The sequence below is a fragment of the Caretta caretta genome, chromosome 2 (genome assembly GCF_965140235.1).
Source record: "Caretta caretta isolate rCarCar2 chromosome 2, rCarCar1.hap1, whole genome shotgun sequence".
Classification (NCBI taxonomy): domain Eukaryota; kingdom Metazoa; phylum Chordata; order Testudines; family Cheloniidae; genus Caretta; species Caretta caretta.
In genome coordinates, this window is record NC_134207.1 from 47,916,826 (window position 1) to 47,934,067 (window position 17,242).

The window sequence follows — 17,242 nt, forward strand, 5'->3', positions numbered from 1 at the left end:
CACCCCTCATGCAGCCCACCCCCATCCCCACCCCACCCCACCTAAACTGCAGCTGTACAGCTATGTGCAAGAGGTGTCTATCCTATGTGTTAGCTCTGTGAACCCTGTCTCCTTGGTACAGAGAACCACACCAGTTCCACTGGAGGAGGGTTGTTCTTCAGAGTTGTGAAGAACAAGGCAGGATTTTCCCCTAAATAAATACAAAATGTTTCAAGATAACATGATGTATAAAAATGTTGAACAGACCAGCTCCTCCCACCCAGCTTTACCAATGTCCTTCATTCTAGATGTGAATTTAAGAGCAAGATCCCCTTATGAGTTCAGTCCTTGACTTTTCAAAGAGACGCTGCAATGGGTTTAATAATGGTGGTACACTATGATCAGCATGGAATAAGCCACAAAAACATGTTGGCCCTTGGAAGCTTCCATGATAACAGTAGCATATTTTGCATGGGGGTGTCTTGAGTGTCTGCTTTAAACAGTTAAAGGCTGTTCAGTGATTTGACATGTTCTCATGGACAGATGCACTAAAAAGAGCCAAGAAAGACGCAGGTGGTGGGTGACACATTTTTAATCCTAAAAGAATGAATTTTGTCAACAAATTTGAAAGAGTCTTTCTTTGAGTGAAAGTGCAGCGTTTGTTCCAATGGTTCATATTTTTATCAGTACTTTGAATGAGGCCAAGAAAAATTGATTTTGTCAGTAGACTACATATTACATACAAAATAGAATAACAGTGAAATAAAAATCAAAACAAAATGAGTCTGTCCAAAGACACTGCTGACAAATAGCTCCAGCATTAGTTCCTTCTCCTCTCTTGTCAGCACTGGAGAATATAAAAAGACATGCATTTCTTGTCAATAACAGGCATCCCAAAAGTTTTAAATATTAAATGAGAAATAATGTAAGCATTTATTTAATTTAAAGATGGTTTATTTCCTGGACATGTATATATGCCTCCATGTTAACACCAAATAGACCAACACTACTGATTATCAAAACAAGACTTCTTGCATATGAAACCCTCATTCATTAACTGAATCCATTGTAATGATTTCAGTAATGGTCCCCAAAACACCCATTAAGGCTATATACTTGCAATTTTGAAACCAGTTAAAATATCATAGAATGGAAAAGGGGTGTGCTCAAATAGTTATGCACACAAGCAGTAGCTGATTTTGAAGGGGTAATGAGTCATACACACATAGTAAAGGGAGAATAGATAGATAATCCATATGCACCTATTTTGACCCTTTATGGCCCCAATTCAGCAAAAAAACATTTAAGCCGGTGATTAAATCTATCCCTATTCAGTAAAGCACTTATATGCTTAAGTGTTTTGCTGAATAGGGATGGACTGCTGAATTGTGACCCATTTGCCTTTGGTATTTGGTTGTACTGGAGAAGGATTAGTCAATAATACAAATCCATATCTGTATTCTACAATGCCTCTTAATCTTGACCATGAACCTGTAGTGTGATGTGATTTTATTCACAGAAAACTGATTTATCTAACTGCAGGAAATTATATGTCACTTGGAAGATTATACTACATCAAATGCTGTTTATCATCCTAGTGTTGCTAAAAGTTATATATATTAGAAACTTTAATTGAGTTTGGAATTTTTTTGTTTTCTTCTTAGTGTCATCACAAACTGTTATCTCTCAAAGATTGCATTTATTGTAAACATCACCCAGAGGTAATACAGTATTACACACTTTAGCAACTTTTGAGTTTGAGAGACAAGCGAAACATGCCAAATATCTGGTAAAGAACTGTGTTATATCCTCGCCAGATTCCATCTATAGGGTGCCTCTCATTGTGGTGTCTGAGTACTAAATGCAGAATTAGACCAAAGCATACATTTTTCCAATAAGGACAAAGAATCCACTGAACTTTGTTTCACTGACTTTTTTCCTGCAATGTTTTATTATTTTCACTTATTATTTATTTTATTAAAAAATGAGAAACATTGCCATTCTACTGTCATTGTGAATGAGAAGGTTTGCTCAGGAAGAGTAGCCTTGCTTTGTGGTCTGATTGTTTGGCTCTGGCTCATCCTGATCTTCATGGTGAGGAGGATAGCTGAGATCCCCATACCAAAAAGGCCCATTCCCCCAGGCCTTCTGACCCGTGAGAGTTTCAGCCAACAAATGTAGCTGTTACAGTGAGCCACAGAAGACGAAACAATCTCTAAAACTACTACGTCCTCTACATCCTATTGCACTAAGGGTTCAGGCTTGCAATGTGCTGGGAACCTCCTTTGAGGTATTAAGCACCCTCATTTCCCATTAATGTTGATTAAAGTCACTGGAAGTTGAGAACACTATAACTTTTTGTCAGGTTTCAGAGTAACAGCCGTGTTAGTCTGTATTCGCAAAAAGAAAAGGAGTACTTGTGGCACCTTAGAGACTAACCAATTTATTTGAGCATGAGCTTTCGTGAGCTACAGCTCACTTCATCGGATGCATATCGTGGAAACCGCAGCAGACTTTATATACACACAGAGAATATGAAACAATACCTCCTCCCACCCCACTGTCCTGCTGGTAATAGCTTATCTAAAGTGATCATCAGGTTGGGCCATTTCCAGCACAAATCCAGGTTTTCGCACCCTCCACCCCCCCACACAAATTCACTCTCCTGCTGGTGATAGCCCATCCAAAGTGACAACTCTTTACACAATGTGCATGATAATCAAGTTGGGCCATTTCCTGCACAAATCCAGGTTTTCTCACATCCCCCCCACCCCCATACACACACAAACTCACTCTCCTGCTGGTAATAGCTCATCCAAACTGACCACTCTCCAAGTTTAAATCCAAGTTAAACCAGAACATCTGGGGAGGGGTAGGAAAAAACAAGAGGAAATAGGCTACCTTGCATAATGACTTAGCCACTCCCAGTCTCTATTTAAGCCTAAATTAATAGTATCCAATTTGCAAATGAATTCCAATTCAGCAGTTTCTCGCTGGAGTCTGGATTTGAAGTTTTTTTGTTTTAAGATAGCGACCTTCATGTCTGTGATTGCGTGACCAGAGAGATTGAAGTGTTCTCCGACTGGTTTATGAATGTTATAATTCTTGACATCTGATTTGTGTCCATTTATTCTTTTACGTAGAGACTGTCCAGTTTGACCAATGTACATGGCAGAGGGGCATTGCTGGCACATGATGGCATATATCACATTGGTGGATGTGCAGGTGAACGAGCCTCTGATAGTGTGGCTGATGTTATTAGGCCCTGTGATGGTGTCCCCTGAATAGATATGTGGGCACAGTTGGCAACGGGCTTTGTTGCAAGGATAAGTTCCTGGGTTAGTGGTTCTGTTGTGTGGTATGTGGTTGTTGGTGAGTATTTGCTTCAGGTTGCGGGGCTGTCTGTAGGCAAGGACTGGCCTGTCTCCCAAGATTTGTGAGAGTGTTGGGTCATCCTTTAGGATAGGTTGTAGATCCTTAATAATGCGTTGGAGGGGTTTTAGTTGGGGGCTGAAGGTGACGGCTAGTGGCGTTCTGTTATTTTCTTTGTTAGGCCTGTCCTGTAGTAGGTAACTTCTGGGAACTCTTCTGGCTCTATCAATCTGTTTCTTTACTTCTGCAGGTGGGTATTGTAGTTGTAAGAAAGCTTGACAGAGATCTTGTAGGTGTTTGTCTCTGTCTGAGGGGTTGGAGCAAATGCGGTTGTATCGCAGAGCTTGGCTGTAGACGATGGATCGTGTGGTGTGGTCAGGGTGAAAGCTGGAGGCATGCAGGTAGGAATAGCGGTCAGTAGGTTTCCGGTATAGGGTGGTGTTTATGTGACCATTGTTTATTAGCACTGTAGTGTCCAGGAAGTGGATCTCTTGTGTGGACTGGACCAGGCTGAGGTTGGTGGTGGGATGGAAATTGTTGAAATCATGGTGGAATTCCTCAAGGGCTTCTTTTCCATGGGTCCAGATGATGAAGATGTCATCAATATAGCGCAAGTAGAGTAGGGGCTTTAGGGGACGAGAGCTGAGGAAGCGTTGTTCTAAATCAGCCATAAAAAAATCCATATAGGGTTTTAAAAATTAGTTCAGAGACCTTGAAATGGATCTGGAAACAAAATAGGTAGCCATTCTGTGCCATAAAAACCATTCCTTAAACCATGCCATTATCAATTTAAAAATAAAGCACAAATTGCAAACACAGATTTAAAAAGCTGCAATACTTGGAGATATTTACTAGTTTCTGCAAGCAATTCAAAGAAATATTCATAACCATACATGGATTGGGGTCTCGTAGAATAATAGAAAAAAAAATCCTTTCAGAGCCATTGTGAGCTATACTTTGGATAGATCTGGTGCTCCTAATATTCAAAATTAAAACTGTATAGTTTAAAGTTGTACTCAGGTAGAAGTGTGCAGCCAATTAATCTACTTTTGTGAAGTGCATGAAAAAAATTCCTTAATTTTTCGGCACTAATTCAAGATTCCATGGAAATGAAAAGTCTCTGGGCCTCTGGAACTCATCATAAATTTAATGGTGACACAGTTAACCTAACTTCCCCTGTTGGAGCACACTATATTAACAAATGTCTCCTAAGACTTCCTAGAATACACACCTCTGAGTTTTAAAATGAATGTTTTCAGACCCAACAGAACAGAGAACAAAGATCTCCTTTTACCATGGATGCTATTGAAAGACATTTCAGTTTTTCCGTCAACGCTAGAAGCAGCCAAGATATTTAGCCAGAGAAATTTATTTTTTTTCCTGTGCCTGTTAGCATCAGGATAGAAATTCTAATGAATCTATTGTCAGTAAACATAGGGTTTTTTCTTTTTCAGATTTGGAATATTAAGAGAGAAGTCAGTCATGCATGTGAATGTACCACTGTTCTTGGTCTGAAAAGCCTAAGTTTGTCAGTTAGGAGAAAAAAAATTTCTCAGCCTGCATTTTAGAGGCTGAACTCTGGACCTAAAAAAAGCATTCAGGCTACATTCATTTATTTCAATTCCAGTTTAAAGAGGTAAGCCTCTCTGAGGAGGTACCATTGCAAACCTCTCTGAAAAACAGCCAATTGTAGGCTACAATCCCTACCTTTCCTGAAGTTTGGTTTTATTAAGACAGATATTATAACACAAAGTTTAGCTCAAACCTTACACCCATCCTTGGCCAATCCTCCCTTTGCACTTTGTTTCCCCCATTCACCTTAGATCAGGATTGGTTGAAACATCTGCCTCAGAGTGTCCCACTTACTGTTCCAGAGCCAGATCAACAACTGCTAACTGGGTCAGGTATTTCAGGCAAAGATGGTCAGTCGGTAAGGAGGCTTCAAGAGTTACTCCCACTGCTTTTAGTGCAAATTATTTATATCCTGACCTGAAAGAATAGGACCTGAAGTTTCTGGGGTATTTTTGCATGTGATGATTTGTGGATCCTTTTGAATGCTTCTCTCCTCGAAGTTAGATTTAATTTCTAAATTTGCTCAGCAGACTGAATAGGGCTGTCCTTCAGGGAGACAGATGGCATCATCAAGATGACAGTACCAAATTTTAGCTTACGATGCAAGCTTGCTATGCTGTGTACATAGTTCTAGCCTCCATTTAGCTGAACCGGGCACAGCTCACAATACTGATTTTAAATCGCTGGCTGTAGTTGGTAATGGTGAAAGTCTTCTTACATAATCCAAAGTGACAGCTGAATGCAAGTTATGGAATGTTCTTCAGTAGCCTGAAGAATTTTACCTCATAACAAATATCAGAAGGATGAAAAATTTGTTTTGCACATAAAGCCTCTCTATTTACCTAATTGTAACAATAGGTTATGCTTTGTCATCCTGAAAAAAGTTAATCTAAATGCCAGGCCTATAAATCTGCCTGGGTCAGCCTCATCTATATGCATACTGATGACCTGGGTCTCATAATCCACAAATATGTAGGCAGGCCCTAAGGTGAATAGCATTCATGTGACAAAAAAGAACAGGAGTACTTGTGGCACCATAGAGACTAAGAAATTTATTAGAGCATAAGCTTTCATGGGCTACAGCCTACTTCACCGGATGCATAGAATGGAGCATATAGTAAGAAGATATATATATCCATACAGAGAAGTTGGAAGTTGAGAACACCTTTTTATTTGGAAAGGTGCAGATCTGCAATACAAGTTCAACCCTAATCTTTTGCACTTTAAATATAGAACTGACACAGAGGCACCTCATGTAAACCTAAAACTTTGCTTTTGGTTTACGTGAAATTTTGCTGTGATTGGCAACTAAGAACATCTGCCATCAGCTTTCAATTGCTTGGTGTCTTCATCCTACAGGTTAACTTTTTCTTTTGTTTGTTTGTTAAATGAATTACAGGAAATCCAACAAATATGTCAATTTGGTTTGAGACTGGAAGGAACAGGATAACTAATTTTAATGGGTCCTGAGTTGTCTGTTTAAAGCTGCCCTGGGGGGGATGACACATACATCAGCTGTGCATGTTCCCTCCAAACTGAGGAAAGCCAGAAAAACCAAGCGAAGTATAAATTAAAGGGATGTGAATCACTATGGCAGCGGAAAAGGATTTACAAACAACATAAAGAGGCTCGCTCATCGGCATTTGTGACACTGAGTCTCATGGCATGTGCTTTAAACTAGCTTAATTTGTATTTCTGAGAAAGTGGTGACTTCAAAACAGCTCAGGGCTTAGTTTAAAAAGGAATTTATCTCCTTGCATTATTTGTGAACCTAAGATAGGATGTCACAAAGTGTGAGCATGCTCAGAGACTGCAGTGGTGGGCAGCAGTAGAAAACCTTAAGATAGATATTGATTGATAACTTAAATGCCAAACAAATATCTAAAACCTGGTTTGCACTTTGCGTTACACAGTTTTAACCTGATTTCCATCCACACCTAACAAACATATAAACCATAGCATGAATGAGCAAATAATGATGCCCATGAGTAACTATGGAGGGTGGAGCATAGCTAGAACTAGCATTGCTCTTTACAAAAATATCTGCCAATACTGGACAGGGAAACCATGCCACATTCATAGCAGCCACACCCAGTTTGGAAATCAGCTGTGAGTCAAAGAGCACCAAAGCAGAATCTTGCCTGACACTGTTCTAGAAAACATTGTTGCTAACATAATTAAATCCACATAGCGTGGTCCTTGTGTCACACATATATGTTAATTTAGTAACGTGGACAACATTAAGAATCTGATTGTTTTAATAACAAGTTAGGCGCATAGATAAAGGGAGGTAGGCGCATGACTCCTACTGACTTTGTGCTTTTCAAAAGCACAATCTAAATGTGCATGTGCCATTACCGTGATTGCAGGTAGAGACTGGGTAATTGTTCATACAAGTGACTCACTATGATCATTTACAGAGTTATATGATTTGCACAGGCAATTGTGTTATGTGCCCAAGGTGCTGAAAAATCAGGCAATTAGGGTCAACAGGACTCCCATTGTAATTGTTGTATTGTGATTGGTCAGTACTGAAACAGACGAACAACAAACCATTTCATAGTAAACATAGTTTTCAAAATTGCATGTGCAAAACCACCTGGAATGTGTGCCGTGTAAGCATGAAGTGTGTTTATGAGGGAGGGTAGCCCAGATAATTCTTTTCAGCTTGGCTTTGTTCAACAACTTCTGTGTCTCTTGTTGCTTGTTTCTTTTCTTGTAATCACTACTTGGCACAAAGTTAAGAGGTTTGCCAGGTTTCTGACTTAAGAGAATATAATGAATCCGAAATAGGGGTGAAAATATTTCTTCTCAATTCTTCCCCGCTCTCTCCCGATGGTGCCATGGGACTGCATTCTAGTAATTTATGTGGCGTTCCCCCAAAGTTACATTGTTCCAAGTAAGATCCTTATCAGCCCCTCAGGTCCAGTTAGAACAGAAGAAGGCTTCTTTGTGAGGGTAAGATTCAGATAGCTACCCATAGTCTTCTAATGGCAGGTAGGGATTGCTAAGACCCTTAGGTATCCATCCAAGTATAGACTGAGCCCAGAACCACCCTTTGTTAACCTTTCCAAGTTGAGCCATAATGCATAATCATGACAGCAAATGGTACTTCATTATGTCGTGTAGAAGACAGACAGAAGTACCAAGAGTAATAAAGCCAAAACCATCTCTGACTCACCTCATCTTCCTCCCTGTCTCATCATAACCTTTGCTATTGGTCCCCTGACCAGAAAAAAAGTTGAAACCAGGAAATCTGTCTCTCCTTTTGGCTGCTAGAATCAACAATTCCAGACCCTAATAGTAAGTAATGTTAGTAAGTTCCTCTGGTTAAGAAACCTAGATAAGAAAATTCTTCCTACCATTGTTTCAAAGTCTTACACTTTGTCTGTAAGTAGCCATTCTTTGTGTCACTGCTTTTTCCAGTAATATCTTAGGGCCTGGTCATATTCCCACTGAACTGAATTGCAACACACAAACTTCTGGGGAGACAGGATCAAATTCTTTAACATCTGTTCTGTTTTATGAAATTCAGAAGGAGAGGAAGAATCCAGAGAGAGTTAGGGGCTTGAACCTGTAGTACCCTTGAAGTCCACAAGCAAATGATACAGTAAATTGGACTTGAAAATAATTTATATTTTTGCTTGGCATTATCCCTATGCTTGGGAAAGTAGCAGTTTAACATGATATTATGCATAAATATACATTATTGCTTTTATAACAGGTTATTTTTTAGAAGAGAGAGGAGTACTTCACTTCAAAGAATGTTTTTAGAGCTGAATTTAGGATTACAAAATGGTTGTAGCCGACATGTTTTAATGTTGTTTTTATTGGCACTATTTATATAGGAGTGTGTGAGTGATTGCATGTTTGATTATCTATGACTGTTCCTTTAAGATTAGAGAGATTGCTAGCTGTTCATGAAAAAATAAGGAATTGCTCCACCATTATGAAGTGTAACAAAAGGGCTGCAAAAGGTAAAGATGCCCTGAGTCAACATTAATTTACAGGATTGGAATTTTTTGGCATACAGCTTGTTTTTCCAGGGAGAGAATGTGTATAAAATGCTCTTTTGGTCCAATCCCATTCCTTTTGGCTTGATCCCTCTTTCTTTTCAGGTGCAAATCTTTTCACTGTAATGTAACATGAGTTGGGTAACATGGAATAACCTGAATTGAAGACTAACAGCTTCATGAAATTGAAATGAGAAAGGCATATTCCATGACACTGTCACTTAAATGGCACAGAAAATATGAGCTGACATCTGCATAAAGTATACCAGATTTAGAACACCCACAAAGGTACAGGATGTTCCGTTTGTTTTTCCCTGTGCTAACTGCAATAATGAGGGAGAGCTAGGTTTTTAGGATTATAGGCTAGAACAAACCTGTGGATTAGCTAGGTAAATGCAAAACAAAATGGTTCAAACACATTGCAGCTGCATATTATCGAAAAGAAGCCGACAATAAGCATTTCTGAGAAGCTGGAATGATTTTGCTTCCAGCATATTGGGAAAAGTTGTTACTTTGTGTCTATGGAAAGGGCAGATTGATCTCATCAGGTAAAGTAGTGAGTCGTAAATCAGAGCAGTTATGATACAACAAGGAAACGACTTAGACATATCAGCTCCATTCCTCTGGCAGCTAAACAGAGAGGGACAGATCCAGCAAGGAGGAGAAAACATGGAAAGGCCAAGGCCATGAAATGTCAAATACATTCAGACATCTGGGTTATAGTCAAATATATTTTCCCATCCTAAAAAGCTGAAAAAATATCCTTTGCAGATCATATCTCTAGGGTGGAAAATTGGCATCTCACCACAGAGTAGAGTAATCTCCAAGTCTAAAGTAAAGTCTGGGACTTTGTGATGTTATGGATTGTTGAGGAAGCCATTTATATTTGCCTTGCCTGAGTAGTCTCATTCATAAATCATTTAGCCTTCTATTAAATCAAAAACAATGTACCTGCACACTCTGAAGTTACCTAACTGCATTACAGCTATTATTTAGAGTGTGTCAACATTTTCCTTCTAAACAGAGATTTTCAGATGTTAGAGGATAACCTGCCCATTTAATGGGCATCTGCAACCAGGTCTTTTTTCCTTTTAAATGACTGCTTTTTTTAAAAAAATCCCCCTTCAATTCTCCCTTTAACCATAAAATATATACAGCTAAAAATCTAATAAGTGGTCGAGTGAACTGAGGCTTTATACTCAACTCAACAGCATTTCTTGACTTGTTTGTCTGGATGTAACTTGATAACTTTTGAATGCTGCATCCGATCAATTCCAATATTTCAGGGAATTTCTAGGTGTCAGCCCTAGACTCTCATTGATCTGGGAGAAAATCAGAAAACAGGAAGGGAGAAATGGGGGCTATATGGAGCCCCTCAGCTCTGATTAGCAGACTAAGCAGCTTCATCCAGTTATATATTTGTCTGTAAATCCAAGAACCAGTTGATGGCAGCCTTTGACACCTCCAGCATACCATTTTCCCATATTTAAGCTCTGTCTGTTGTCCCAATAAAGTTTAAAATGTTGATGCCCTGAATGATCTATCTCCCAGACAAAAAGGGAAAAAAATCATAAATTACAAATTGTAGGGGGAGTGGAGGCATGCAAGCAGCCTCTGGTGTGTCCAGGAACGTCGGCCTACCGAAGCAATGAACTGTGTAAAGTTCTAGACATGGGTAGGCTGAAAGGAACACTCCACAAGAGAAGTGGGGGACACACAGAGCCCCTGGCATGTACTGAAAGGAAAATGGGGGGCAAACAGAGATACTGGCATGGGGGGAATGGGGGACCCTGGTATGGAGTGGAGAGCACACACAGACACTGGCATGGGGGCAGGGGAAAACGGGCGCAAACAGATTCTCTAGCATTAGGAGAAGGAGGGGACTAGGGGGCATACAGAGCCCCTGGCATGTAGTGGAAGGAGGAATTGGGGGTGTGTGCAAAAACCTCCATGGGTAGGTGGAACTGGGGAGCTTGGTAGAGGGGAGGGAGGAATGGGGGGCACACAGAGCCCCTGACCCACAAGAAGGGAGTGGGTTGTTGCAAGTCCCTGAAGTAGAGATGTTACACTGGAAGCTTGTTGAGGGTGGGGGGACTGCAGGGGACACACGGGGAAAGGGGGAATGGGAGCACACAGAACTCTTAGCATGGGGGGAGAGAATGGGGCCACTGGTATGGGGGAAAGAGAAATCATTGGTGGGTTCAATGAGCTCAGCCTACAAAAGCATCTAAGTGTGCAGCCCCCTGGTAATAACAACAATGGGCCAAGTTCTAAGGCCTATTCAGTTTTTATGCAGGCCTTACTCTTGATTTCAGTGGGAGGTAGAACAGTTAAAGACTACGTGATTTGGCCCAGTTATAATACTTAATTAGAAAATAAACCAATGTGTTCAAAATTGAGTGCTTAAACCTATTTAGAAATACCCAAAGACATGACCTCAAGGACAGGTGCTCAGCACCTCTGAAAGTCAGGCCAGCAGTGCCAGCTGGTGCATGGTGAGAGGGTTGCTTTGTACCCCAGGAGCGCTATGAGGAAGCAGCCCCTGCCTTACCACACAAGATGGTAATTGTCCCTGGCACTGGGTGGGGGAGGCACAAGATGGAAGGCACTCTCAAATCTCTATTTTGTGCCGCTCCCTCATACACACCACCACCACAAGCACCCAGGCAGGAACCGTCATAATCTAGCATCCAAGAAGTTGGAGGGATGGGTATTATTAGTCTTTTGAGTTTTTGTTATGTTGGTATTTGGGAAGTTGGTAGAGTACATGTGAAAGGATCTGGGGAGAGAGTATCTGATTAGGGGGAATGTTAAATGGGTATAAGAGCTATTAATTATTATTATTATTAATTATTAGTTTTGTATTAGCATAGCACTTAGGAGCCCCAGTCATGAACCAGCACCTCAGTGTGCTGGGTGATGTACAAACACAGAACAGAAGGTTTACAATCTAGACGGTTTACAATCTAAGTATAACAATTGTGACAAAAATCTTAAATGGGATTTCAGGCATTTTTTCACCTACTAATGATATACAATCAAATGTTTGCAGTATTTGGCCAGCTCTACTATGTAATAACATTAGGTTGTGTTGATTGTGTGACTTCAGTATGTAGTAGTAAGGTAAAACTCCTTGACAACTAAGGGCCAAACTTTCACAATGCTGAATCCCCTCAATTCCCAATGACATCAATGGACATATTTTGGATTTGGTATCTAACCTTAACCCTTGCTTTCCCAAGGAACTTGTTTACTATCTATATGCAAATTGAACTAATCAGACTATCAGGTTTTAAATCGCATTGGTCCAGTTCAATACAGTGGATAGCGTCACGGGGTGGCTGGTCCTTTAAGAGAGTTAGTATCAGTGCCACCTGTGCTCAGTTATGAGCTTCCCCTGGGTCATGTGATAGCCCTGTATGTCACCTGATCTTTAGAAAAGAGGCAGGAAGGCAGGTGGACAAGTAACTCACTGAGGGAGACCTGCAGGGAGTACACAGACTCCTGCAGGAGACCTAGGGTTAGAGAGACCCTGGGAAGAGCTATCTATATAGGTCTGTCTGGGCAAGATAATGTAGAGGGATGTTCAATGGAGTTGACACTTCATTTATTTACGGGTCCAGACTGGGACTGTCAGCAATGGTGGGAGGACGTCCTCTTTCTTTGGCCCTCTGCCATCAGGGTAAGTGTACTGCAAGACCAGGAGGAGTCCAGAAGAGGAATTGTATCCAGTGAAGGTTGATATTCTGTAGCTCTGCAGGGATAATCCTTGAGCAAACAGGGGAAGAGTTTTGTAGTTTGAGAAGGCCTGGAAGATTTTTCCCATTGGATTCATTTGATTAACTCTGGAATGGGGGTGGGGGACAGTTGTGACTCAGTATTTCATAGAATTGTGCAGAAACCAAAGCCAGAAGGGACCATTACACCATCCAGTCTGACCTGTGTATCACAAGACATTCGGTTTCACCAGTTACCCCTCTATTAAGCCCAATAACTGGTGTGTGACTAAAGCATCTCTTCCAGAAAAGCATCCACTCTTGTGCTGAAGACATCAAGAGATGGAGAATCAACCACTTTACTTGGCAGGTTGTTTCAATGGCCAATTACCATCAATGAGAAACATCTGTACCTAATTTCTGATTGAATTTGGCTGGCTTCAGGTTCCAGCCACTGACTCTTGTTATGTCTTTCTCTGTTTAGTTAAAGAGGCCTTTAGTACCTAGTATTTTCTCCCCATGAAGGTGCTTACACACTAATCTAGTCACCTCTCAATCTTCTTTTTGATAAGCTAAATAAAGATTGATTTTCCATAAATCCATTTTGATTGGGATTACTTATATGACCCCACTTTAATTCTTTTTTTAATTGGGTCTCATATCAGCTGTTCTATTACTTAATTATATTTGCTGACAGCTTAGCCACCTCAGCAGAGCATCAACAGCTAGCTAAGAACTGGAGGTCTGGGTGTGATGGGGGGGGTGTCATTTGTAAAACAGATATGGAGTACAGGTTGATTGTGTCACAGGTTGTATGGGTTCCAAGTGGGTCAACTTGTGGAGTAGAAGTGCTATTCAGTATGAATGAGAGTACTGAATTCTGGCTCTTTAACTTTAGTATCTCTACGTTAGACCCTCAACTGACTGCTAGACACTGAACACCACTTTTTGGGTATTAATCTGTGGTATCTATAGAATGCAGGGTTTTATCAATTTATACTTCTAATGATATCACACAAAAAGATAAGAAAAATGGTGACATCTAAGATTGTTGAAAAGGTGAAGATATCTCTACTCAGATCTGAGGAGGTGTTGGAGTGTGTTGAGTACTTCAAATATTTTGGTAGCATGAATGTAAGGGATGCTAAAGATCACTTAGAGATCCAACAGAGAATCTGCTGCCCTAGCAACACTCAACTACCTTTGGACAAAGAAAGATATTACTATGAATTGTAAAATTAAATTACTTCAGCTTGTCTTCAGTATCTTGCTATATGCATGTGAGACACAGATGCTAAGGAAACAGGACATAAAGAAGCTTTCTGCCTTCAAATTGAAATGGTACATGTGTTTGCTGTGCATTAGCTATACATTGCACACAACTAAGAAAGAGGTAATCAACCAAATTTACAGCATAACCGGAGAGATACTTGATATCATCAAGAGAATTAGAAGAAGAAATCTTGAGTTTGTGGGAGATGTGGGTCAGATCAGTGGAGGAAGATGGCTGAAAAACATTTTCCAGGTGCCAGAGGCAAAGGGCAATGGTGGGGAGTTTTATCTGATGATTTGGCTGACTAGCAGGATGTGGTATGGTACACTTCTCGAGGCTGTATGAAGACCACAAAATGTGGAAGAAGATTGCTGGCCATTAACTCCCATGTATTGTATTTACTGTTCATTGTGATGTGACTTTATGGTACTTTGCCCTATGAGAATAAATAATGAGTAATACTTCATACATGTATTGATTTTTTCATATATATTAATGATCTTCTACATCTGTTTAAAAAAAGGCAGTCTTAACCTTTCCTAAAATGGAGCCACCAACTCTCCTCACTGTAAGATTTTTCTTACCTTAGAATCCATATATATTTTCAGAACCCATCTAGCTAAGCAGCTTCTCAAGTTGATTTGTTTAGCCATTGCAGGGCAGCAGCTGGTAGAATTTGGAAGAGAGACCTGTAATTAAGGAGAGAGGCAGTGAAAAATACTTTAAACAAAAAATGACCACATCCCTCCTTCAACTGTTGTTTGTGATGAGCAAACAAATCAGTCAAAAAGGAAACTCTGACCTTGATTCTCCCAGGTTTTGGTAACACGAGGCTGATGGTTACCAGGGCATTTAATTCGAAATAACTGGGTGTTGCCTGTACTATCTTCACTGATGCCTGGATAAGGCCACTGTATCTGAAGGCAAATCTTGTTCTTATTTCCCATCCAGCTTGCCACCTTTTGAATTTTCAAAGCAAACACTTGATAATTTTTGTTCCAGATGGCAGACAGTCCTTAAGAACGCATTACGAATAACTACAGCATGTTAGCAAAGTTCACAGCTAAAACGGACTGTACTCTTGCAGAACTGCATTCTGGAAAGATTTCTCAATGGGACTTTGGCGATTGTCTTCAGTGGCATCAGAACTTCACCCTGCATGTCATAGTGCAGACAAAGGTTAGTATATGCCATAGTGTGCTAGATTGAGAGTAGTTGGGCCGGGTCCATGAAATACGTAGGTGCCACTGAGATCCTGAAAACCAATACTTAGCTGCTGCCTAACCTGACAGGAGCCTGAAGTCTCTTGGAACCTCCCACCGTGCTGAAAAATCCTCCTTGGTGTCTGGGCGTATGCATAGCTTGTTCAGTCTTGACCCTGCCAAAGAGCTCGGCACCTGTCTCATGCATAAGCCCCAGCAGGATCCTCAAACTAAAAGTGTTGCCCTGCCTAGCTTGCTTGTGTGGCCTAATCCATTCAGAGCATGCTGAACCCACACAGAGTGGATTGTGGGGAATAAGCCACTATTGTAACTTTTAACTCAATGGTTAGGTCACTCATCCAGGACTCCTGTTTAATTCCCCTTTCAGGAGGGATTTGAAGTAGGCTTTCCTACCTCTTAAATGAGCATCCTAACTACTGGGCAATGGGACAGTCTGCCATGAGTCTTTCTCAGTCTCTTCTCTTGAAGCTGTTCCACTGTGAAATAGATAAATAACTAAATATGCATTGGGCCAGAAGCCTAGTCAGAATGACTCTATCATCCTGTAGTTATGGCACTCACCTGAGAAGTTGAAAACCCTAGTTCCAATCCCTTTTACACATGGAGGGGTGGAGGTGGGAACTGAAGTGAAAGTTTCCATATCCTGAATGAGTTCCCTAACCATCAGGCAAAAGGTTATGAGGGAGGATATTGCACCCCCCATCCTCCCTGAGCTGTTTTGTGTGGACTTAGGTGGCATGCATGACCACCTTTCTGTAACAAATGGCTGAGGCACCTGATCATCTCAAGGGAGATAGGCCCTTCACTCAGGATCACATGTAGGTGCCAACCTGCCTTGAGAGAGGTGGTGCTGGGACCCACTCCTCTTCTCACCCTCTGCTGTTGTATAACTTAGGCAGCTCCCCACTCAGCATGCTGGCTTTTGTAGATCCCACTCTTAGATGCCTATCTCTCTCCATGCATTGTATAGAGAGCCCAAGTGTCTAATTCATGGGTTGTGGATTTTACTGGGTGGCTAGGTACCTAAAAGTTAGGTACTGCAACACTAAGCATTGCAATGCCTAAGTCCTTTTGTGGATTTAGCCTTTTGTTCCTACTTGTAAATTTGTTTCTCATGACTATAAAATCCATCAACCTGAAGGTGGAAACTAACAAAGCTAGTCATGGCCACTGGCTAACGCAGCTCTGCTGGAAAGTTCTGGAAACGTGGACTTCCCCTAATATGTGGCTGAATTGCATCATATGCTGAGGAGAAATTTTAAGAGTTTCAAACATCCAGTAATAGAAACTTGAAATAATGTAATGCCTGATAAACTCTCCACAGAAGGGGGGGCACTCTGGGCTGATAAGTACTGTAGCTGTGAGAAGAAGTATACAGGTAAAAACGGAATTGCTTCTTTCTACCATTAGAAACCATCCTCCTGCAAGCAGAGACTGCAGGAATTAGTCAACAGCAGGAAAAGAAAAGATGAGAGAATATTAGGCACTATGGTAGCCTGGCAGTACAGAACCGAACAACAAAAGTCAGCGTGAAGATGTAATGACCCTTTTTTTTTTGAGTGGGTTGCCACTGCATTATAGATCCCATCACAGTATGCGCTCTCTCGCTCTCTCTCTCTCTCTCTGAAAAAGAGTGATTTTCAACACACCACAGGATCTAACATTGTTGCAGGTCGACACATCCAAATCTTGCTCTCATATGAACATTCTCAATTCCCCATATTGGCAGAAGAAGTTGCATAAATGTGCCTAAGGACATCATTTGGCCTAATGTTGTTACAATGGCAATAACTCTTCTTAACTTAATGCCATAGAGCCAATGATAGCTGGTATCTGTGCCCCAAAGCAGTATTTCTGACACCACTCAGAAATCATTTTTTAACTCCCAAATTAATTGATTTGCTGATTGATTCTATTTCTCAATACATAAATTCTGTGACTCTTTCCCTCAGCTTCTCTGCTGTACCTTTTAATAAAAGTCAGATGTTCAGTTCCCCTGCTCACCATTTGTCCCCACCAGTATCTGGTGAAGTGTTGCTCTCTCCCCTAGATGCCCTGACCTTTACAGAAATGAGATTGCAAAGATTGTAACTC